The sequence below is a fragment of the Camelus bactrianus genome, chromosome 24 (genome assembly GCF_048773025.1).
Source record: "Camelus bactrianus isolate YW-2024 breed Bactrian camel chromosome 24, ASM4877302v1, whole genome shotgun sequence".
Taxonomy (NCBI): Eukaryota; Metazoa; Chordata; class Mammalia; order Artiodactyla; family Camelidae; genus Camelus; species Camelus bactrianus.
In genome coordinates, this window is record NC_133562.1 from 12,259,402 (window position 1) to 12,284,633 (window position 25,232).

Consider the following 25,232-nt stretch of genomic DNA (forward strand, 5'->3'; position numbering starts at 1 on the left):
AATACAACTCAGCCCTTTACCAGAAGAGAGCTGGCAGTGTTTTGAAATTCAAGCCCCAATTAGTAATAAAGACACCCTGTTTTGTACACGCCCTTCCTGCCCAGGCAGGTATCTCTAGAACCTAATACAACAATGGGCAACTGCTTCAAAGTGTAGGGGTGCAGGGACCTGCCTATATGTAATTCTTGAAGAAACAGCTATTAATACTGAGGAACTGAATACAGTACACTTAACAAGGAATAGTAAGATGAAGGTAGGTGGAAGATACACTGAAATAAATGGGCAGGGTTTATACTCATTAGATATCAAATATGTAAGGAGAGAAGACAGTTACAGGTTTTGGGAAGGAATGGATGGGGAAAAGGCTACTAACAGAAACAGGGAGGGTAAGAGAAAATTCAAAGAGGTAAATTTAATCCTTAAAATTCTCTTTTTCTTCCAGTTTTGAGATATGACACATCGCACATTTAATGTGCACAGCAGGACGACTTGACATACATAAGTACTGCAAAATGGTCACCACAGTAAGTTCAGTTAACATCTATCACCTCACATAGTAACGAAAATTTTTTCTTGCCATGAGGACTTTTAGTATTCACTCTTTCAAATGTGGCTTTTTAAACTATGATCATGATGTTGTACGTTACACCTGTAACACGTACTTATAACTGGAAGCTTGTACCTTTCGACCACGTTCACCAGCTCCCCCATGTGTGGAAAGAAAAGTGTTTGCATTACATTCACCAAAACTGGAAAGAAGAGGCTGGAGCACAAAAGAGGGAGGGCACTGTCCCCTCCCACCCCACTACAGCAGCAGGGCTGGGGTTTGTGTGTCCTGGCACCAGGAAGAAGAATGAAGTCCCCGCTTCAGCGAGCACAGCGGCTACAAGAAACAAACAATAAACCTATTTTGCACATTGACTGATCTGACTCCAAGGGTTGGCAATGTCTCCAGTGTTTAGAGAGCAAAGACCCAGCTTACGTAAGTGCTGAACTTAAGAGCTGAGGGCCCCAACCGGAGACTAGGGACGCCATGACGTTTGTGACAAGCAGAAACGAAAATACCAGATGCCACATGGATGAGGAACTCCGGTGCAGGAGAAACGCGTTATTTAACAATCTGCCACTGAATGAACAAAAACCAGCTGAAATCAAGCTAGAGGCAGCCAAGAACACACCGCTGAAGTCATCACGGAGCGCTACCAAGATTGGCTGGGGACTGCAGAGCTGTGAGTCTCATTCTGAAGGAAGGCGGGGGGGGGGGGCGGTTTGACAGGCAAGGCGGGGGCATGGATGGAGTGCGCTGGGAACTAGCAACGAGAGGGGAAAAGACAGGTACTCACTGAAAGCTAATTAATATATTGAGTGGCCAGGCAAAGAAAAGGAGGGGATCACCCCCATAAAAAAACCCCACATTTCTCTGTGGGCTGCTCTTTGTGACAGCTGTACTTGGTCAGCTACCTCCTCTGCATCGTCCATGAACTGGGGCAGTAACTTCCTAGGCCAGCACTTTCCCAAGTGCCTGCAGGAGCACACACCAGCGTCTCCTGGGGAGATTGCTCCTTCCCCACTGCGGAGAGAGCAGAGCTCACCCAACTTTAAGAGGTGGAGATGCAGAGCACCTGAAACCCCGTGCTCACTGGAAGGAAAAGCAGGTTGAGCAGTTATACGGAGTAAAACCAGGCACAGCACATGACACAAGGAGACACACAGGGGCTAATTCAGCGGGAAACACTGTACAAGATAAATCTCTACCAAACGCCTATTTAGCCTCAGTTTTCTTATCTGCAAAATGGGGAAAATTAAACCTCTCTTATAGGGCTGTTGTAAGAACTGCATGAAAATAAGATTTTGATCAGAAGACTAAATGAATAAATATAAGCTAACGTTAAAAAGAAGAACTGATGTTTTAAAACTGCAGTCGGCTGTGTTCCTGGAGCGAGTTAGCCACTCTGGGCCCCCCTTTCCTCACCTTAAGAATGAATCTATTCAGAGTACCTTGTCCTTAGGTCTACTGAGGGCTAGAGAATGAGGCACATTCTTACAATAGTGCCAGGCACACAGTACATGCTCATTAAATGTCAGCTGCCATTTTTCATTAGAAGTTCCTTAAAGCTTCCCTACCTGCCTCAGCTACCGACTCTGCCTCAGCAAAATATTGCCTTATTTCTGTGTTTTTATTCTACTTACCATGTAGAATTGTAGAATCAGCAACAAACTTGAACATAAACAAGCCATCCAACCACCTGCACGGGTCTTTTTTCTATCTACAACTGAATTCAACTGGGGAGGGAAGCAGTGTTGGCAGCACCTACTCCAGGTTGGACCCACGGAGACGCTGGGATGCAACCAGGGCAGGTGCCCAGGTACAAACACACCAGTTCTCCAGATGCTCAAGGATTTCACCAGTTGATTAAAAGCAACTCCCTTAAGCTCCCCGCCGACCCCCTTCCTCGAACACCGGTGGATGCCTCCTTATACAGCAGCAGGAAGATTTCCTCACAGGGAAAGGATGATTTTTCAGAGCCAGGTACAATCATGACTCTCACACAGATGTAACACCAGGTCAAAGACTGAACTCATTAATTCATGGGGGAACTGGAAAGCTCTCATAAACACCTCAAAGGAGAATCCCAGGACCAGACTGAACAAACCTAAGCCCATCAGGAAACAAATCTGCTTGAGGGATGCAAAGCTAGCTTCTTCCACAGTGGAGATGAAGTCAATTCAACCTCTAGAGCACAAAAAACTTCCTGCATGTCTACAGGTAAGAATTATGTGCATTATATCAGTATCGTAAAAGCTAAGGGCTATAGAGTGAACTCGATCTAGTCATCTCTAGAGGTGTAAAATAACTCAAAGACAATTAAAAGCACAAACCCAGTAGAATCAGGGAACTCTGAAAGGTATGCTCTAAACACAGTTTGCCACTGAAGACGCTGGGAAATCTTTTGGCCTAATTTAAAGCCTTTTACGACTTTTGGGCTCTGATCTTTCCACCTTGATCAAGAATAATCCCAAAGGAGCCACCCCCACAGGGCTAGCCTCGTTAGATTTGGCCTCATCGTGTGTGGAGGTGCAGGGGTGGGACTCAGCGGGCAGGCTGCCTCCAAGATGTGCTACTCTGGCCTGTGGATTATTTTGAGCTGTGAACAATCAAGGCCCAAAGACTCAGGAAGAACCTTTGAACTTCCCCCTAACTGCCTAAAAGGATGCAAGATAGGACGCCTGCCCCAGGAAGAGGCTATCACCATAGATAACTGCAAAGTATTAGGTGTGGCGGGGGGGGGGGGGGGGGGGGGGCTAGCAAAGCCCTTTTGCTCAAAGTCCTCTCTCTGCCCCATTGTCTCTAGATGGCCCATTAACTCTTTCTTCCTGTGAATTGCCTTACTTCCTCTTGAAGCCTCAGACCCCTCCCTCTTTCTCCTTAGTCCAGAATATTGTACCTTGCCTTGCTGTCTTTGGAGTTCATCCTCTGAATTCCCACAGGCACGTAATGAATTTGATTTTCTCCTGTGAATCTGCCTTATGTCATTTTAATTGCTGGTCGAAATTTCCCCTCCACCACAGCAGCAAGAGGATTTCCCAAGTTTGCTTTGGAAATCTAGAGGGCTACAGTGCAGAACAATTCCAAAATAAACTTCCGTTGGGTAGTTTTCTCATAAGGAATGTCACATTGGACTTCTTAAAGTTTCTAGCATTTGCTATCCCAAGGCTAGGAAACCAAATCCAAAAAACACCAAAACCAAATTTCACCTGCAGTACCTGTGAGTGCGGGTGAACCCCTCTCTCTTCAAGGCCCCTGGCCTCCCAAGAAGGTGGCCTCCTCACCACCTGGAAGACTGGGCCCCAGCAAGCCAGGTTCCAGGGCAGTTGTCCTGAGAAGCTTTCATCGGCACTGGCTCCATAAAAAGGTTCTAAGTAAAATAAGTTCATCTTGTTTTCTTAAAAGCGGTTGTCATGCCTAATTAAATTGAGAATCATTCTCAGATAAGACATTCCAGGCAAGGCTTTGGTCATATACCCAATTTTTTCAATTAACTCCTGGTACCAAAGAGGACAGATCTGTCGATGAAAAGTTAATCAATCTAAGACAGAAACAGAAAGTTTTATTCAAGCCAAATTGAGGATTATAACCCAGGAATGGCATCTCAGAAACTCCAAGAACTCTTCTACCCGTTGGAAGTCAAGGAATTGTTATACAGCTTCTTTGAGACAGAGGGCTGTGCTTTAAATGACATACTATTGACAGTTTATACAATCCAGAACTAGGATCACCCTGATCCCTTAGGAGATCCAGAAGAAACGTTACCTTCTAAGGAGTTGTCTCGATGTTGCTGGGAGAATGGTGCTGTTTATGGCTGAGCAGGTGTTCCTGCCAATGGGAGAGGTCTGGTCAATGCATATTCAGATACACAGTGAGGAAGTGTGGACACAAAGGGAACAAAAGAGGGGCTCTGTACAGAAGAAACTGCATGAGTCGAGTCGTAACCTGGAGGCCAGTTACACCATGGAGAGCTAAGGAAACTGCAAGTTCATTTAGGCTTTGGACAGAAAAAAGTAAAATGTTTACCACCATCTTTGACTTGGCACAGGATAAACCCCTAGGTAGTGATAGCAGCCTCTCTGCTTTAAGGATTTTACGGAAAAAAACAGTGAACATAAGACAGGCAAAGTGTGTGAGTAGGGTATTGTAAATAATTCTCAACTCGTTCTAAAAATGGCTCGCAGCCATTCTAAATATTGCCTAGGAATTATTTATAACGCCTGATACAACATTCGGTGATAACATAAGCACACACAATTGGGAGTCTGTTAAAATTTAATCCCAATTTAAAAGCGAGGCGGAGCAGGCCAAGACCAGAATCAGCAGAGGATTTATCAGAAATCTATCATTCAAGTTAGAAAAGACTCTCAAACTCAAAAAATTTTAAATGTCCATTTCCCAGAGCTGACAGAAGGTGATCTCTTCTTGAGACTGGTTGCCACATTCAACAGAGAACTAGATTTTCATCAGTCTTAGTGAAAAGGGTTATTGGTCTTCATCTACTTGTTGGCACATATCCCCCAGCCTCTCCTAACTCTAAAATCACATCTGGAAAAATGAGATTATAACCAGAGCTGCCAGATGGCTTCAACAGTGAAAAATTCTTCCTAAAATGGTAGCTACCATTTAGTTACTATGTACCAGGCACTTTTGAACATTCCTAGTTTAATCTTAACCCAACCCTATGTGATATATGGTAAATTATCATGCCCATTTTACAGATGAATAAACTAAGAACCAGGGAGACTAAGTAACTTGCCTAAATTTTTCATACATTACAACATATGAAACATTGAGAAGCTCAGATTCTAATCCACATCAATCCTAAAGCCCAGTCTTAAAAATACAGAATCTCTGAAGAAAAATGGAGCTCCCCCAAGGACTTTTAAATAAAGACGTTTAAAAGAGCATCTGAGTTTATAAAAGGGTGTCTTTGTCATCTCATAAGTAGGCTTCCTGAGCCGTAACCAGGCCTGCCTTCAGCATTTGTAGGTCCCTGGACAAGAATACAAATGAAAAATCCACATACCGTATGTCTAAATGTTAGAAGTAATAAATCAATCTAACAAGCTGTTAAATAAAATATGTTCTACACTCCTGCCTTGATAAATATGCTTTATAATGACTGCAAGGCCAGGTTCAAATTCAGAATCCCTCAGCTCATAGCAGGCACCCTCCCTCTCCTCCACCTCCTCTGCACACACACAGTCCTCCAACGCCCGGCTCTGTCCTGCACTGCAAGGGGCCTGGCACACAGATGTGGTCACCGCAGCCCACATACCCCAGCTCTACCCACCGCCCAAACACAGCTGTCCCTCAGACACTGGCAGAATCTGCCTCCAGCGTATGAATTTAGGGAGATATTCTACACAGGTCCCCGGAGGCAGCTCAGGTCCCTTTGGGCAGAGGATCCTGGGGACCCACTCGTGGTCTAGAAGGTACTATTCAAAGCAGTCTTTGAACCTGGTCCTTGAACTGTTCTAGTCTGCTTCAAGTGCAGATAAAGGAAGCATTTAGAGCCTTTCATTGCAATTTGACATTGCTACAACATCCAAGTGCAGAATTTTGTATTTCACAGGAGTATTAGTCAGCCACAAATGGGAAAAATAATTTAAGGGGGGACGGGTTCTTATCCATAATGGACAGCAAAGCTCCGTCTAGAACAGTGGGGAGGCTGGTGGCCACATCCCCTTGGCCCACAGACTCATCCTCTGTGGGAAGAGGCACAGCCTGGGGAGGACCCGGCACGGACTTCCAAAGCAGGGTTTCTCATACCCAGGTCTAAGGGCAGCAGTGACAATACCTTTCCTGGTTTTCAATCTTACTTTAAAGCTCTACCATCTTTGGGGCTTGTGCTCCAAAGAAGGTCCTAGAACCGTGAAAGCAGCTCTGCTATCAAGTGTGTGGGCTTAGGCGGGGACAGAGTGAACAGGTGGCTAAGAGGAAACCACCACGCCCCCAGAGCTCCTGCTACCAGCAGCCCCCTGCTCGGCCTCAGCCAGCAAAGTGGTCAATGCCAACAAAATGCAGCTCCTGTTAACTCAGGACTGCTTGGATAATTCAATGTCAAGATTTTAGGTCTCCTGTGATTTTTTTGTTTCTTGCCTCAAACCTCAATTCCTGCTGAAGACACGTTCTCCAGCCATTTTTTGCTTGTTTGTTCCTGTGCCTGTTGATAAAGTCATTTCATAGGAAGAGAATTTGAGGTGTTTCAAAGAAAATGAATTTTTAAAAGAGGAGTAAAACAAAAATCTCAAAACACTATTTACAATCATTTTGATATTATTACCTAAAGGTTTTGGCCAGGAAGAAACTTTTTAAAATGATGTGGGATAAGTACGAAGAGTTGCCACTACATTTTTTTTTCTACTTCATAATTCTATTTGTTCAACCTTCAGCGTGTATTTTTCTCTTTGCCCACCCACCTCCCTTTCTGCAACCCCCTCAATATATACACATACACACCCACCCCAATAAACCATCAGCTAATGAGAACTGCAGTAGTTCCATTTTCAAATGCTATGTTTAACTCTTAATTGAGCAAATGCCTATTTCTGATATGGACCATATAAGAGATTATACTTTTAAAGCAATAAATTGCTAGCTACAATTAATTTTATAAAAATATCAAGCTTTTAATTCTAGGACAGTTTCCAGAATTTTTCTACTAAGACTGAAAATGTGATGGTTCAGATTTATGCACACAGGCAGGGAAGAAGGCAAAGTGAAAGGCAAGATCCAGTAGTACTTTCTTAAACAGGGTTTCTCTCCCTCTCTCCCATAGCAAATTGCATCTTAGGACAAATCCACCCCCTTTCCTTTGAGACCAAGGTTTTGTTCAGCAGCGAAGATCACCATCAACTTAACAGGAAGGTTAAGTTAAAGAGTGTAAACTAACAGAAGTTTTCGGTATCACACTTAAAATTATGTAAATACTGTTCGGTAACACCAATACCTTAGTGAATACGAGGTCCCTTCAGTACACATACCATGCTAACCCTGGAACAGTCTGTCAACAGTTACCCTTTCTGCTCAAACAGTGGCTTGATCCCTGGAGGCACAAAATGACTTAGGTCTGTTTTCCTGAGCCTTTCTTGGTATTAACTTATTTTAGGCAGGCATCTTTCTTTCCCTCTAGACAAGGGGTGATTAGTGGGCATAAGAACCATTTAGAATAATTTTTTAAATGCACGTTCCCAGTCCACCTCCTTCAAGACTTAGATTCAATAGGCCTGAGATCTTGCCAAGGGTCTTTGTTTTTAACAAGTATCCCAGGTAATTTCAACAAAGCTGTTTCAGGGAACAGCCTTTGAAAAACACTTTATTGGAATCTTGAGTGTTTTAAGTACTGAATGAATCAACTAGTGCTTATTGGCAACTTGAGCTCATTTTATCTTGATGACAGAAGTATCATGGTTGGAAAAAGTAAAACTTTATAGACTGACTCACAAATCAATACATATTATATAAATTGATTAATGATAGAGCCAAAGCTGCTAAAGTAAATTCAGATCCAGTCTCTTGTTAAAAAAAAAAAAAAAAAAAAAAAAAAAAAAACCTTGTTAAAGTCACCAACATTTAGAAATAAAGAGGTATCTGTCATTTCAACTCTAACATTTAACTGGCTCCATCAAGAAATATATAAGTACATAAAGGAAAGTACCTGCTTTTTAGTGTTTAATTGTGGTTACACGTGACCTTGTAGATTTCTATCCATAGGAAAGGTAATCCCAAAAGTTAGTCATGTGCCCTGAAATGCATTAACTAGGTTTGTATCTAGGATTCAATTTATTCTGATATTCTTTTATCTGACTCCACTTCTCAAACTATCTTGAGTCAATCTTCCCACCTTAGTGGTTTCTTCATTAAGCAATGGGGTGAATAAACGCATTAACATTTATAAGAGAGTCATTTTTGATTCTTTGAGAATTGTGCTTTGGCAGTTTGGGAGGTTCTACTGAGATGCTCAAATGCACTCATCTGCCAAAGCCAATTAAACTACACTGATCAAAAGTACAAATTCTTGTGCTGTTTAAGCCTAGGCACATCTTCTCTTGGCTCCCACAGTCAGTGTCAAGCAGCAGGAGACTTCTGCTGCCCCTGTTTCTGCCTGTGTGTGTATTTCTGATTCTTGGCCACATTCAGTTCTGTTTCTGTTTTGACCTGTGGCTCAGAGTTTAAGTGAAGAATGTATCTATCTGTCTAAAATTGAGAAAAAGCCATAACCTCTCACTGTGTAAATGTGAAATACTGTCCTACCTTAGTAGGTTATCAGTAAGTTAATGGCAAAGTCTCAAAATAAAAAGGCTCTGTTTTGTGTTGGTTCAGAGAGATTACTACTTACATGAGTGAATTGTTCCTAAAATTCCCCCAGAATATAAACTGAATTTTAAATGTGATAGCTTTCAAAGATAAAACAAATCACTAGCCCAAAAGCATGTTTTTATAAGAGTCCAAGTTTATATAATCAAGATAAAACCACCAGACAAATAAGACTGGTTTAACAGTTTTGGTTATGAAAACAATATTATCTTTCTTGTGATTATAGCAGAGTTCAATATTATATAAGATGACATTTTAAAGATATGATTTTGTTCATGAATTTCTCAAATGTCTTACACTCACTTATTAATCAAATAAGCTTCTACTCCTATATTATTTTTAGGATTATGAAAAATGTAAAAATATACTCAACTAAAATTATAATTCTGATAAGCTTTTTGATATTAATAGTAATTTTGTTCTGTAGAGTTTCAGCTTAAACATAATATCCTACATCCTTTGGTAACTAGAAAATCCTGGGCTAATTTTAGATAGAATTAATTACTGGATAAGTTTTAGATACCTGGATAATTTCTGAGTACAACACTGAAACCCAAGTACAGGTTTAATACATGTACCTTCAGTTTCTTTACTACAGAGTGGTTATAATTTTGAATCATGTTATTAGATCTGCTCATTCTTGCCACTTTACGAATGTAAAGGCTGATATGTGTGGCTTTAGGGACTCAGTTTTGCTTGTTTGTTTGCTAAACTGTCTCTGTGATAGGCAATTAGCAACTACCCACCTCTCGGCAAAACAGAAGTTAATTTGGAGCACTGAGCAGAAGTTAGACACAACTGAATATGCAAGGTAACGGGATGCAATTTCATTTTCCCAGGAAAATCAGAAGAGTATTGTTCTAAAGGAAAGTGTCTGCTTGTTCCAGAATATGAAAGGGCATGGTGGAGAACAAAAGTTGAGTTTATACAGCAAGTTGGAGATGTTTAGAGGGAACTGCATTTTAGTTACCTTGGTTTTAAATACCTGAGCCTGAAAAATAAGGAAGTATGTTAAAATTTTGACAGTTTGCTTAGTTTTGATGGGCTTGTAACTTAAGAACCCTTTACTGCCAAACACTGTACTAATACAAACTAGAACTTGGCTTTCTTTTTATTAAAGTGACAACTAGTTTTGAAATATTTAGTCTAAGAATGGATAGTAAGTGCTTACTCTTTAGTTTAACTTGTCCAAACAGGACTGCATACTCACCCAGGATAATCTTCTGTGCTTTGCATTGCTTTATCATGTTCTTGATTTTAAAAAATAATAAAGGACAAAGTTTACTCACTTGTGAAGGTGCTGAGGTCAGAGGCTGGGTTCTGCGCGAGCAGATGCTGAGACAGTGGCAGATGGAAGCAGAGGGGAGAATGGCAGAAGTCAAACAGGGGGCAGGCCCCACAGTGCTTCAGCAGCCCCATGGGGAACTCGAACATACATGGCTGTGTCCAGAGTTGGACCCCAGAGTCACACCTGGGATCACTGGGTGTGAGCCACCCTGGAAAGGAGAGCACTTAGACAAGGCAGCTCTGCAGCTGAACAAAACCCACTGGGGGCTGAACGCCTGAGGCTGCCTGCTGACAGCTGGGCAACATGTCCTTCCATGACCAGGAAGCTGGGCAGCTCATCCCCACGGGCACAATCCCCTGCGGTCATGTTACCTTCCACTACGTCCATTCCAAAGTATCGGAGTGACACCTTGATTAAAAAGGTAACCAAGTATTTTATCTCAAGAATCCATAGATCCTATCTTAATCTGGTGAGACGACTCTTCGTTAAACTTTTGGTTTGGCCTTCAAGATCGGAACTCAGTTAGGAAAAAAAACACAAATCTCCAGATTTTTTTTTATCATTTAAAACTTAACTTTGCAATTTCCCATTCAGCCTCCGGATGATCACATGTCTTTATGCCTTGTAAAAAGGACCCTAGAAATTATAGGGTGAGTTTGGGATGCTCTGTTATTTCTCAGTTAGCTCAACATTATTACAAGGACACTCTTGTACGTTGTCAAACCCAAGGATGAATGTGTACAGGATATACATTAATAAAAACGTCTGAGATTAGACCCGCTGCGATGTTTCTCCAAGTGTGGTCTCCAGACCAGCAACAGCATTCCTGGGGATCTCGTTCGCACAGGGGAACAAAATGTGCCACCCCAAAATGCGTCTCTTTGGCACAAGGGTTATTTTAGGCTGATTATTTTTAAAAGACCTGGCAACTCAGAGTCTTTCTTTACCTCTCCCTTAACTGCCTAGAAGTTACATGAAGGGCCGTAGGTCCGGGGAAAGCCCTGTCACAGAGACACCTACAAAGATTATGGGTGCGGCGTGGTAGGGGGAGCTCAGCAGGGACCGGGGACCAGTCTTCTGTGTCCCACTGTGTCTGTACCACGTTAACAAAGCTTTGGTTACCAAGTGTTTGTTCTTCCACCTCTGAACTGCCTTCCTCCCTTCTGAAGTCCCGGATCCCTACCTCCTCCTCTCAGACGGCACGTAAGTGGCAATGGAACCTCCCCAATCCCCACACACATGCAATGAAGTTTGACTGTCTCCTGTTCATCTGTCTCACGGCAATTTCATCTGTAGACCAGCTAAAAGAGCCTAGAAAGGCAGAGCAAAGGTTCCCCCGTATTAGAAACACCAGTCCCAGAGCCTCTCCTCAGACCTACCTCCTCAGTCCAGCAGTCGGGCTCTGCAGAAGCTCTCCGTGGGGTACTAGTGCCTGATAAAACCTGAAAACCACTGCCTCGCGGAACTGATCGAAAGGCCCTAGAAATCTGTTAATACCCCCAAATCTGCTTTATATATCCATACCCTCAGGAGTAAAGCTGGTCAAATTTGAAAGATTTTTATGTATTTCATTGCAATAGAGAATTTTAGTCTCTTGTATTTTTATATTATTGCCTACTGTAATAAATTAATCACAGCATCTAGCCTCAGAAACAGGTTTCTGCTCTACTGTGATATTTGCCTAAAGACTCCAGGCATGAGTTTGTATCTTCAACAAGGAAAAATGGTCTCAAAGGTCAAAGCCAGAGATTAAGGCCAAGACTCCCAGATCAGGCTTTGGAGCTTAAAAATGACATCACTTAGACAACTAATTATTCCTGACGACAGAGTCAGGACGTAAACAAAACTGACTGCATCAGACTAAATGAACCAATGAGAGAACTTTAATTGTGGTTATTTATTTTGGAATATACTATTTTCAGTGTTCTATTTTCTAATCAGTATATGAGAAAGGCTCTCTCAAATTACTGGACTATGCTTCTGTAGATTGAAACATTTGACAAGTAATATCCAATTCTTATTAACCCCTCAGAATTCAGATGATTCTACAGTGCTTCCTTATTTGTAATGAAAATATTTGCTCTCCTTACTTTTAATGAAATATGGTTATTTGTATATATTCTCTCCTAGTCCTCCTTACTAGGGTGTAACTGTAAAACCGTACAACCACAGCTGTACCTAGTGTCATACTTAACAATGCTTCTTACTTGATATGGTGTAACAAGCATAAAAATAAAAATCATCCTTGATGTGTGGACATAATACTTCAATCCCTCCTAGAAACACTGGCCTGTAATCTGTGCTACAGTTTAGAAGGTTCCAGCCTCACAGGGGTAAGGAAGGTCACATCCTGTTAGTCAGAACCTTATAAAACACGGGGACTGTCTATGAGATAGGACTTCGCCCCAACTTACAGGTAATGCAGGTGAAATTTCATAAAGGGAGAGTCTTAGCTTTGACTTCCTAGACCCAAGACAGAAAAGCAAGTAAACAGAGATGCCAACTAAAAAGTGTCGCTCGCCATCTGGCTCTGTAAGAATGAGGTCACTAGCCACTGCAGTCAGTGACTCAACACACCCTAAAAGGAGTTCAGGCTGGAGATCAGGAATGAGACACTCTGACAGGCCTTCAGACAGATATTTCAAGAGATTTTATGAGCCCAATTTCTTGCACCTTCTCATATCTAGAAAGGCCCTAAAATCATTAACAGGTATCTGTTCCTTGTCACTAGCAGCAAGCCTCTGCCAAAGCGTGTGCCTGACTGTACGCATCCCCTTTCACTAAAATCATATACATACTGACCTCCGCCCACCTCTTCGGAGCAGTTCCTCAGAGCTATTGGAGAGGCGATAGTCCTCATTCTGCCCCAAATAAAACTTAACTCACAATTCTCATATTGTGCATTTTTTTCAGTCGATAAAGGCATATAAAAGTCCAAGCCAGGATTCCTCTAGAAAACGTCCATGTAGTTCATTTTCTCACCTTTGTTTGCAACTCGCCAGAAGCAGCTTATGTGTGTTTATTTACAAAGGTGCAGCAAGAGGTGGAAATTACCAGGCCACGATTAAATAAGGCTAACTTTTGTTGTTTAAGAATAAGCTTTAGAAATTATTTATGGTCATAGTGGGAGTTGGGGGAGCAGTTGAGAAAAAAAAATACCCAAAACTTGGAAATGAAGCTTAAGGATAACTGCCTGTCCTTTCACTGTCATGTTTAAGGATTACATAAATATCTTGGAGAATGCATGCACCTATGGATTTGACTTTGTTATTTAATATTAAATCAGAATACTGATACTTTGAAATTGAGAATTCTTAGATTCCTCCTAAATAAAAAAGTTCTTCCTTTGTAAGCCATTAACCACTTTTAATCTATTCACAGATCTCAGCTTTCTTTTGACTGCCTGACTATATAAATCTTTATTTCCCAAATTCTGCTTTGAACCAGGCTTACCATCTTACTGGTTTCCTCATCAATTAGTGAGTTGAATAAAATCTCTGACATATGTTCATTTTATATTTATACAAGAGTCATTTTTTTTTCCACTTTTTGAAAATTCTGCTTTGATACTTGGGGCTGGATGTGCTTTGGAACATAGAAGGCAGATTTTAGAAAGTGCAGAGATGTATATTTTATATATTTTTACATTACAGAAACAGACAACTCCCAGCAGCATCTGGGACAGCACCCCATAAGCAAACAGCTTAGTATTTCTCTTGTGAAGCATATAAGTATTTCTATTCAGTGGGATGAAAGACAAGACAGTAAACAGCCTCATGTTATTTCAGGTTTTTTTTTTGTTTTTGTTTTGTTTTTTAACCACTGAACAAACTCAGAAGAGGTCAGGATGCTACCAAGTGAGTTATGAAAAATTTGTCAGTTTTCAGCACTTGTGGATTTTGGTAGGCAATTAAGGAACTGTGAACCTAAAATTTCTATTACCATCTCAAACTACATTTATTCAGTTACAGGATACTCATGTCAAAGATAATAAGAAAAAGAAGAAGTGTGAAACCTCAGAAGCCATTCACAATTTAATATCCAAGAATGTAATTCAATGTGAGTCATTTCTCTGAGAAGAGTAATAGAGCTGAAAAATCTAACAATCCCAAAATAATGGCTAACGCTCCACTTTCCATGTTTAAGAAGACAATAATCAAGAACCCCAGTAAGCAAATAAAACAGCAAACAAAACTGAAAAAAAACTAGGAAGATACAGACAAAACTTCTGCATAATGTAACCAATCTTTTGCAATCTTTAAGTAAAATACTTAAAAAAAGCCACATGGTCAGAAAAACTGAGTTTACTGGTGGTAAGGTTGAAAAGGGCTACATCAAGTCATGTGCAATGTACTCTTCAATGGATAAAGATGATCTCAACATTAGGGATAAAAACTAGAGACTAAGCTAAAACATGAATAAGTTTAGAAAAATCAGGAAGAAAGGTAAGTTTTACTGCAAAGAATATGCTGTTGTATCTTATCCAAGTTTTTCATAACATTTACATAATATTTTGAGTATCAACGACTGATTTGAATTAGGCTAATTCCTTAACTTTCTTCCTGATGATTCAAGTTTCTGGTTTTTTAGAGAAGGATCAAGAGAAAGGCAGAGACTTCTGGCTCTAAGATGATCTTTATGGTTATTCTCTCCTTCCTCCTCCCTCAATTTAACAGAAAGACAAAATGATATAGAAAGAAGAGAGAAGATGGGAAGGGAGCTCTGGACAAGCTGGAGACTGGGGTTACAGGTGGGGAAGGGACTGCACAAACACCTCATGGAGTAGACAGCCCTCCCCTGGTTGGCTGCAGATGTGCCACAACACTGAATGTCCTGGGACCGTATCAAGGGAGACTGGAAGCCCAGTAGTTTAGTCCCAGCTGTTGAAGCTTCTGCCAGATTGGGGCCACCCTACTCATCTTTGTCATACGCCGCGCAACCTGCCTTGATAAGTCAACACAGGCAATCTTCTCTGGGCACTGTCTCAGCGCCCAAGGGAAGTTTAACATTCTTCACTGACCCTCTTCTGCCACCATCCTAGGGATTCAGAGGGATGAGTTTGTATCTATCTATATTTCATCTGTCTATCCATCATCTATCTAAATATATATTCTAACACAAATATGTCCCCACTGTGTAATTTGCACACACAACAATCCACATTCATGAACCATATTCCTAGAACTTCCAAAGCTGGATTTGATACAAAACATACAAGGAGGCAAAAGGACCTTTGCTGAAGGTTCTCCCTTGATGCCACCTCTCTTAAAACTTACCCTATCAAAAAATAGGACAGCTGAATCAAGCATGAATTTTTTTTAACACCAAATAATATTTATTGAATGCTTAGTAAATGACTTGATATTTGAAAAACTTTTGTCCACAGAAACTTTCCACACTATGGTGAAAAGTGTAAGTTATTAATCTTTCTTCTCTATTAATCTAGGAATGAGCTGTGTCTCACACATTACAATTCACCTTTCCTCAAGAAACTGAATAAGAGATCTGTAGTTTTGATTTACATTTTACATTTAATATATGTACATATTTAATATATTTAAAAATCTTTAAAGACATTATTCTAGCCTTTAAGTTGAGGATGTGTCTAGGATTTCTCCCTGCCCTCCTCCCCCATCCTCCGTTCTTCCTTACACTGTTCATGTACAAGGACAACCCCAGTGACAGCCCCTTAAATGTTTTCCCACCACCACACAAGGTAATTAGCTTGTAATTTTATTAGTTCTCCTGTGTTAGTTATCCAATCTAAATTGTAAGTGTAACCCCCAACTGGACAACGTAGTTAAATAGGCTGGGAAGGAGGGTAAAGGGAACAGTAAAATAACGGTTGATAAAGAGTCAATGACTTTGCAGTGAAGAAGGCGGTCAAGGCCTATCAGTGGGGAGCTGCTGTCCAGACATCCAAGATGATGATGAATTGTACAATGCTTCCTATAATCACAGCATATACGGGAAGAATCAGGACAGAGACCAGAGCATGGCAGCATCATTCTCACGTGGAAATACACTCCGAGGGAGTACTCATTATAGGAGAGTCCACAGATAGACACATCATCAGAAATCAGGGATCACAGACCTATAAAATGTCAACTTTGTACTTAATCTATGAATTTCAGCATCTTCAGCCTAAGGAGTCTGAGAAATCCATACAACTGGGATAGAGCCTGATGCCAGGAAACTGCTGTCTCAGTGCAAATATCATTGATGGAGACAAGGAGACTCCTGAAGAGGAGAGCAGCTGGAGGCAACAAAGAGAGTCCAGGCAGGTCCTCAGGTGAAGAGGACTGGAGGTTAGCATCAGAACCATGCTGCACACCACCTATGGGGAATCACTACGTCTTCATGGGACAGGCAGCAGGTATAAACGTGACACATTGATACTGAGCCGCCCTTCCCTTGGCACAGTCTCCTCCTGTTCCCCTGGAGTTCGCCAAGACTGCAGCACAGGCACTCAAGCAGAGTCCTTCACCTTCTTCCCCTTCTCCTGACTTCCTGACAAGCTGCCTGCCCTCCCGGGGGCTGCTCCGCTACCAGGCACAGCTGTCCTTGCCCAGATGCTCCCCTACTCCAACCGAAGGTCAAAGCTGACTGTGGTCCACGACCACGTGGTTACTTCACCTCCCTTACAAGCGGAGCTGTTGCCCATACCTCTGCAGTAACTCTGCTCATTGTCTGTCTCTCCAGATGGCTCTCTGCTCAGTTCTCCACTGAAGATGCGTGGCAGGTTGCTTTGGAAAGTGATGCTCTCTCTCCACCCCTCCCCTTCCTGTAACCACGACATTTTCATTAAGATGGAACCTATTTCCCTGTCCCTTGAATCCAGGTTCGCCTTGCCATTTGCTTTGGCAAACAGAACCTAGCAAAGGTGGCACGTGCCTCACCTACTTCAGCCTGAGCCCTCTATCATCACCCAGAGAAAAAACCCAGCTAACTGGCTGGTGGGTGGGACCACATGGACCAGTCACTGCTGTCAGCCCAGATGACAGCCAGCCAACTCCCAGCAGCAGGGCCACCTCACTGGCCTTCAGCTCCCAGCAGATGCAGGAGGCCACTCAGCCACTATCAGACCCAGCCAGCTGGGGCCAGCCTAAACTGCGGACCCACAGAGTCATGAGTCACATAATGGTGATAATAAGTCACATAATAAGTCACATGATAATAAGTCACATAATAAGTCACATGAGTCACTTAATTTTAAGCCATTAAATGTGGGGGTGGTTTGCTACACTGTAGTAAGTACTTAACAGAATATGCTACCCATGGCAAATTGTCCACCTAGTAGGTAACTCTCTAGATCAGCTAATTTTCCACAGCAGAAATATTTGAGCCTCCTGTTATATATCAAAACATATATTAGAATATGAAAATACTGTTTTATCACTGCACTATATTGTATGATGCTATAGTATTACACTGAGTTACACTACATTATTACATATCCCACTATACATTTTCAGAGGATACAGGTATCCAGGGGAAGCTCTGTTGGTGGCGGGGAGATGGTGTTACACTTAGCCTCACGCTAGACCAGAAAACACTGCTCCTTCCAGCAGCCAGGCCACGCCGCTCAGTCTAATCCACCTTGCTCAACCTTCTCCTCCTCTTGTCTTTTCCAAAGTTGCTCTTCAGTCTGGCTTTCACCAATGTTCAGTTCTTTCAGACGTATCTGTATACACTTGTCACTTAGGACGCTTACAGAAGCAAGCACCTAAATTGGCTATGTTAAAGAGTGAGAACATTCATTTTCTCACATACCAAAAAAATCCAGATGTAGACAGCTCCATGGTTGCTTAATTCAGCAGTTCCATGACATCAAGAATTCATCTTTCCACCTAACTGCTGAATAAGATGGCAGCTTTGTCCTCAGAATAGCACTCTCCTGGGCACAAAATTGTTGCCACCACTGCAGACATTATGTCTAGACACAACATCTCTGCCTAAGTGTGTCTTGTTAAGAACCTTTCCCAGAAGTCCACCAGCAGAACCCCCCTCAGACCTCACAAACTAGAACCATCACATGCCTCATTCTAAATCAGTCATTGGCAAGTGGTATAATATAATCATGATTCACTCAAGTCAACTAGATTTACCCCCTTAGAAGTGTCCGCTAAAATACCTAACTTCTATGTAGAAACAAGATCAAACCATTTTTTATGGTTTTCAGAGGCCCTACGCCACTTGACGTGTTTGACCTAAGAGCCTGCTTCCAAACATCTCTTCATTCCATGACAAAGTTCTTTGGGGCAAATTCTTTCCTAAATTTACGTGTAAGTTCAGCTAGCACTCTGGATTATATGTGGTTTTAGAGAAGGAGCACTGTGTCAGTGACTGGCATCAGAGACAGCCAGTTACACTTTCCACATCCACTTGTTCAAGTTCAGCCATGCTCAAATTTGGTCCTTGGACCAGCAGCATCACCTGGGAATTCTTTTCTGGCCGCATCCCAGATTAGTGAAACAGCAATCCTGAGGGTAAGACTCAGCTATGTGTGTTTTACAAATCTTTCAGGTTATTCAGATGCTCCCTAATGTTTGAGAACCACTGCAGTACGTATGAGCTATGTGGCTTCAGACAAGATATACTCTCTTTCAGGCTCAGATTGTCAGTCTTTCAAATGGGGTAATAAGATCTCTCTTAAAGTGTTACTGTAAAAATTAAACAATGTATAAAATACTTAGTACAGTGCTGGTGCAAATAAACATGTCAGCATATTTTCACATATGTAAAACTACACATTAATTCTTAAAATCTATGTACACACTCAAATAAAGAAATCATTGCTCAGGAAGAAAAAAATCTATGTACAACTATGAAGATGTGTATAAATGTATTAAATGAACTGATTACAAAACTACATATTTTTAAAGATGTACATCTATTATTTTTATACCAATTTTTTATTAAACATATACAAAGAACAAAAAAGCAAATATGAAAATCTTATAAAAAGAGCCATTTCCCAGTTACACTACCACCACTCGGCTACATTTTAGTAAACTGTAACACTATTTATTTCCATATTTCTGAACAAGATGCACAGATTTCTATTTCTTAATTCACCAATTTTAGACACTCCTTTCATGAGGATGAGGATTTAGTTCTCTTAAACTAGCATCTCCACTTCCTCCTGCCTCATTTCCCAAATGAGATTTTATCTTCGTATTTAGCGAAATCAATTCTTTACATTACTATGACCTCATAAATGTAGTTCTATTGGTCAATAAATTACAATGACATTGTTTCTTCTTGTGCATTTGTTCTCTTTTGGAGGCAAGAACTGCTCAATATTCCAACAGCTCAACCTAGCCAATAGCTCAGGAAAATTAATCTCAGTAATAACTTCCTACACAAATATCAGATAAACTACCAGCTCTGTTTTTCCCTAAAGAACGTTCTCCTGGAGTTTGAACTAGCTGCTGAGATTTCTCCAACACATTCTTGCCCTGTGTTAGAGATTTTCTGTTCTGACCCCCTACCTTTTTGTCATTTCTTGATTTACTGATTCATTTTGGCGAGGTTCCTCTTAGCAGCTTCCTGAGAAAGGATCCAGAGGAAGTGTTTTGAGTTCTTGCCTATTCACAGATGTCTTTCCTTGCACATCTGCTTGTCAGTTTCATTGTGAACAGAACAGAATCCCAGGTTAAAAATCATTTTTCATCAGAATTCGAAGGAATCACTCTAGTCCTTCCTACCTTCCAGGATTCAACCCCACACTTTCTCCCAGCCTCCTGCATTTGCCCTCTTTAGTTTGCTTCCTTAAGTTCTCACCTTTAGTGTTTTAATGCAGACTAACATCCCTTCATAGGAGTCTTATTCATTGTAGCAGGTGCTCTGCAGGCTCTTCACTACTGAGAAGTCCTTATTTGATGATTTTTTCTCTTTACAGACTTTCAGATATTGGATGCCCTGGTTGATAATTGTCTCATTTTTATTCTACTGCGCATTTTCTTTTTGATCTTTTCAGCTTTCTTTTCTCCTTTTCACCATTTCAGGATTTTTTTTTTATTACTGCTTATAAATCTGGTATCTCAGATATTTTTTCTACATTTTTTACAATGCCCTCTGCATTGCCTGTTACCTCCAATTTTCTGTTTTTGTTTTCATGGGTTTTTGGGTTAGAAGCTTTCCTTTAGGATCTCGTGGTCCTTGAATATCTATGTATGGTAGAAAAAGATTCTAAAAATCTAATCTGATGCTCTGGGTTTCTTGGCCAATTTTTGAAACTATGGATTTTACTCAAAATAATTAGGATTTAAACTGGATTCTTCTTTGGAGAAACTCCAAGTGTCAATGTATTTCTACAATGTTAAGTTTCTGACTTGGAAAATCTAATTTTTCTGCTCAAGGGTATGAGTTCCAGAAATAGATGAAGGGAGCTAGAAAACCTGGGGTTCAGCATATAAACTTTTATTTCATCTCCAACTATCCCCTCAAGAGAAATAAAGAAAAATAGCTCATTGTACCAATGACCTTCTGTGGTGACCCACATTCCACAAGCTACTTTAGATTTGGATAATCTTGTGTTTCTCTTAGGCACCTAATAGTATCACCTATTATGGACTGAACTGTGTTCCCAAAAAATCGTATGTTGAAGTCCTAACGCCCAGCACCTCAGAATGTGAGATTGATTGGAAATAAGGCCTTTAAAGAGGTAATGAGGGTAAAATGAGACCTCCAGGGTGGACCCTAATCCAATCTGACCAGTGTCCTTATGAGATAAACAGGAGAGACTTAGGAGACACACCTGGGTCACCAGTGCCAGAAAAAAGGCCACGTGAGGACACAGGGAGAAAGCAGCCATCTGCAAACCAAGAGGCAGCCTCAGAGAAGCCAGCCCTGCCAATTCCTTGATCTTGGACTCTCAGCCTCTAGAACTGTAAGAAAATCAATTTCTCTAGCATTTAGTTATGGCTGCCCAGCAAACTAACATAGTGCTCACGGGTACACACAAGTCCCCAATCACTGCTCATTACTGGGTAACTGATTTGCCTGCTTGGCTAATTGGTGCCCTCCCCATGTGCTCTCACCTGCTACTAAGGGGTCACCCACAAAGAGCTCCCATACAGTCCAACAGCTTCTCTCATCCCTGGGGCCAAGAGAGTGAGTGGGGAAGGCCACAGTTCATGATCCGGGGCCACACTCAACCAACAGGGGGCCAGAGTGTGGGCCAGCCCCCTCACCCTTTAATGGGACAATTCCAACGTGTGTCTCTCAGAAGGTCCCCAGCAGAGCTGAGCAGCCTTTGTCCATCATCCCACAGCCAAGAGTCACAGCTGAAGGACTGCATAGGGGGAAAAGATCCCAAGAAAACATGCCATGACAGTTACGTATTTCAAATATGTTATCCTTCATCCTCACTACACAACTAATTCACCTGCTGCTGCTCATGCCTCCCTTACAGCATCAGTGGTGTCAACTATAAGGGCTGCTCCCAAATCACTTAGGTCACACAGAAGGTCTGCACAAGGGCTTAAATAATTATAAATTCATTTCATTATATACACTAAAATATAAACGTTCCTACTATCTTATATTATTAGATTTAGAAATTTAAATTTTATCAGCCTAAGACATTTCATTGTACCAGTGATTCATGTCTGTTGAGGAGTTTGTGGAAAGCCATCCCCCCGGAATAATTCTGAGCATGAAATCCCAGAGTGGCATTTCACTGTGTTTTTCCTCTAAAATTAACACAGACTTTTGTCCAACTATATAATACAGAAAACACACTATTAGGAAGTTTCGGCAATAAAATGACAAAGTTCAAAGAAAATACAGTGTGATGAGGATTTTACTTCCACTTGAGTTGAATCTGTGATTGGCTTCAGTCCAGAATTTCTCACCCCCTGGGAATTCACTCTTTTCACACCTCTTGTTTTAGTTTCAGTTTCTCCCAAAGTAGATTGGACGTGAGTAGCTACTTGGGAAGCCAGAAGTATCCCAGCAGAAGGATGGAGGGGAGAATCCAAATGTGACTGAGTTTAAATCCTCCAACGATGGAATATTTCCAAATGAGAACAAGTTGAACTTACAAGAGATAGTTTTAAATTAGAAGAGACCAAGTATCTAAATAGGTGAAATTACATTACGTAGGTTTGTTCACTCGTAGAAAAATTGTAGGCAGCAAAAATTTTTACCAATTGTGATTTGAGACGGACAGAAGTCTAAAGTGGCAGACGGCTGACGGAATCTGAGCTCTCCAAGGACAGAGAGGGGTTGCCTTCCGTTCAGTGCTATCAGATCCATGCCTAGAACAGTGCCTGGACCACAGGCGTCAACAGTGAATATTGGTGGGATGAAGGATTAGGGGAGATGGGAAGGACTTGGGGTTCCCAGGACCTTCACTAGGAAGTTGAAATTAATTAAAAACAATCTTTCGGAAACTCTAACCACCATTACCAGAATAAATTGACAATATATCCAATAGGAGAAGCCATCATAAAAAAGGTTATGGGTATGCCAGTGTGTATAATATTTTTGAACAGGAAAAAAGTTGCCTCCATTCTGAACTGTGGAAAATACGGTGACAATAATACCAGATCAAGTATTATTGGATAAAAACTTACCCTTACAATGTTTGGAAGTCTTAGTCCACTAGGGCCGCCCCCACTCACTAAATCAGAACATTAACACGTTTTTATTATACTAATTAGTGACAGTAGCAGTAACCACAAGTAAACGTGGATAGAAACAAGATAGAAGCCATATATTTGGTTATTGTACATAATTAAATTCTGGGATCTGAACCTTCAAAACCACCCAAGTCTTAAAACCTTAGGGACCAACTAACCCCTGGCACCTGAATGCTCAGGTTTGAAACCCAGCTCCACAACTTACTAACTCAATGAACTGGTACAAGTTTAACAGTTCAGCAGCTGTTTTCTCATCTGTAAAATAGGAATTATCACAGTCCCTCATCACTAGGTTATCGTTAGGATGAGAGATTATCCACAGAAAGCGTGTAGTAAATACTTGGCACATGAAAATATGAGACGAGTCTCATTTGATGCAGGGACTTCCCCTAGTTGAGAGCTGACAGACTCAGTAACAGCTGATAGTAATTCAGCATTTACATCGGGCTAGTCACCATGCAAGGTGCTTTGTGTTATTAGCCAATTGTAATACTTATTACGTCTCAAAATGGCCTAAAATGCCATTTTCTTTGACCGCCACATGTTGAACAAGGGACTCAAGCAGTATCATTAGCATTTTTATATTTTCGTATGAAATGCTATTTTCAAGTTTCTCAGCCCTATCTTTGAAATGGGTAATTTTCTTCAAAGTACACATAGGCAAATATATTTAACCATGGTTAAATTTCATTTTCCTGGCCTTGGACCATCATTCCAGCTAATTCAAGTCTGTTTACCAAAACACTGAATGACTTGCAACTTTGGGTTGAATACTACAGAAAGCAAAAGGGAAACCAATGATTTGCTACCAATGACCTCCTTCCAGCTAATCTTTACTTGTTTTAATACTGTCTGATAGACGTTAAACTTGCCCAGCTGACACTTCATCTGGCCTAATTTCTAAGCTCAGAGATCTTAGCTGTAAAGTGGGGGAAGCCTTACAGTGCTGTTTGTGAGGGTCAAGCGAAGACACATTTAAAAGACTCAGACTATTATTACACTGTGCTGGTTTTCTTTTCCTCCATTCAATTGATAATGATATTTGTTTGGAGTGCTGGCCAGGTCTCCTAAAGAAATTACACTTCGTCACGGAATTTTTCTTTCAATTACTTAGGCTGTGGCCTAAACCAGCTGAAACCCATGTGCAAAAAATGCAAACAGATTATAATGTATCAATTTAGGTCAGGAAGCCATATCAAAAATGAAAGACTGCAATGAGCCTCTAGTTCTATAATTCAAAAGGACTGTTGTGGAGACAGGCGGGAAGGAGGCAGGGCACGACCTTTAAAAGAATGACTCAGCAACTGAAGATTCCACTCCCAGTGATTGAGGCCCAAGTGGTGGGAGACTCACCTTCCAGTAAACCTTGAGCCCCAAGATGGAGGAAGATGCAACTTCCAGTAGACCTTGAGCTTCATTATATACGCTCACTGTAATGTATTAGCAATACTAAATGACACTCCCACAGGTGCCAAGACAGGTCCAAGGCTGGTCAGAAAAGGCCAAAAAGCCGGCAGTGGCCCAAATCCTGGGAATCCCTGCCCCTTCCCCAAAGTAGACCATCTCTGGTCTGCTGGGCTTTCTTGCCTTCGGAGACGGCCTACACTCTGTCTATGAATGTGTATCCATTTTTACTTTAAACCCCCTCCCCCAGGCCATGCCAGCCTCCGACCTCCCTGGCCTTCTCAGACGGCCTGCACCCTGTCTATGGAGTGTATCTCTCTGAATAAACCTACCTTCACTCAATTACAGATGTCTCTTGAATTCTTTCCTGTCGGAAGCCAAGGACCCTCCCTTGGTGGGGCGCCTCCCAGGGACTCGGGGGAGACCTGGGACACAACCCTCCTCTTGCGCCTGGTTTTCCTACGCGTTACTTGGGCTTAGACCATTCCCAGCAGGTGCGACCATTCAGCTTAAGAGCAGGCTGGTGGGCTACCTGAGCCGGGCTCTCATACCTGTTGTGCGGGAGGCCCCCTGGTGGAAATACTCCTCCTCTCCCGAGCAGGTGAAACCGCTGCCCAAACTATCCCACTCTCCCCATCTCTGCGTGTTCGGTACTCACCTTCCCTGCAGGGGCGAAAACGGCAGGTCCTCGCTCCCACTTCGGCAGAGGAGCCTCCACTTCCTCCCTGCACCAGGTCCTCCGAGAACTGGAAGCGCGCGCGCAGGCGCGCCTCCGCCATATAAAGCCCGCAGGTCTCGCGAGTCTTAAACCCAGCTCCACATTGGGAGCACCTGGGAAGCCCGAGGCCGCTGCGCGAGCCCGCGGTCCACGCCCCAGGGATGCTCATTAATTGACCTCAGATGTGGCCTAGGCAGGGCGATGTTTAAAAAGGTGATTACAATGTGCAGGCAACTTTGAGAATCACCACTGTTGAGAGCAAAGAGCTGCGCCTAATTCCACCCGTGGGACTCCCCAGCAGAT

General features: G+C 41.8%; 1 long non-coding RNA gene across 1 annotated transcript; it reads left to right on the plus strand.

The window, feature by feature from the left end:
* Nucleotides 1–777: 777 nt before the first annotated feature.
* On the plus strand, nucleotides 778–24,533 carry LOC123614459 (uncharacterized). Its single transcript, XR_006721865.2, has 3 exons — nucleotides 778–1,229; nucleotides 2,198–2,767; nucleotides 16,292–24,533. It is a non-coding gene; the product is annotated as an uncharacterized LOC123614459 (long non-coding RNA).
* The last annotated feature ends 699 nt before the right edge of the window (nucleotides 24,534–25,232 follow it).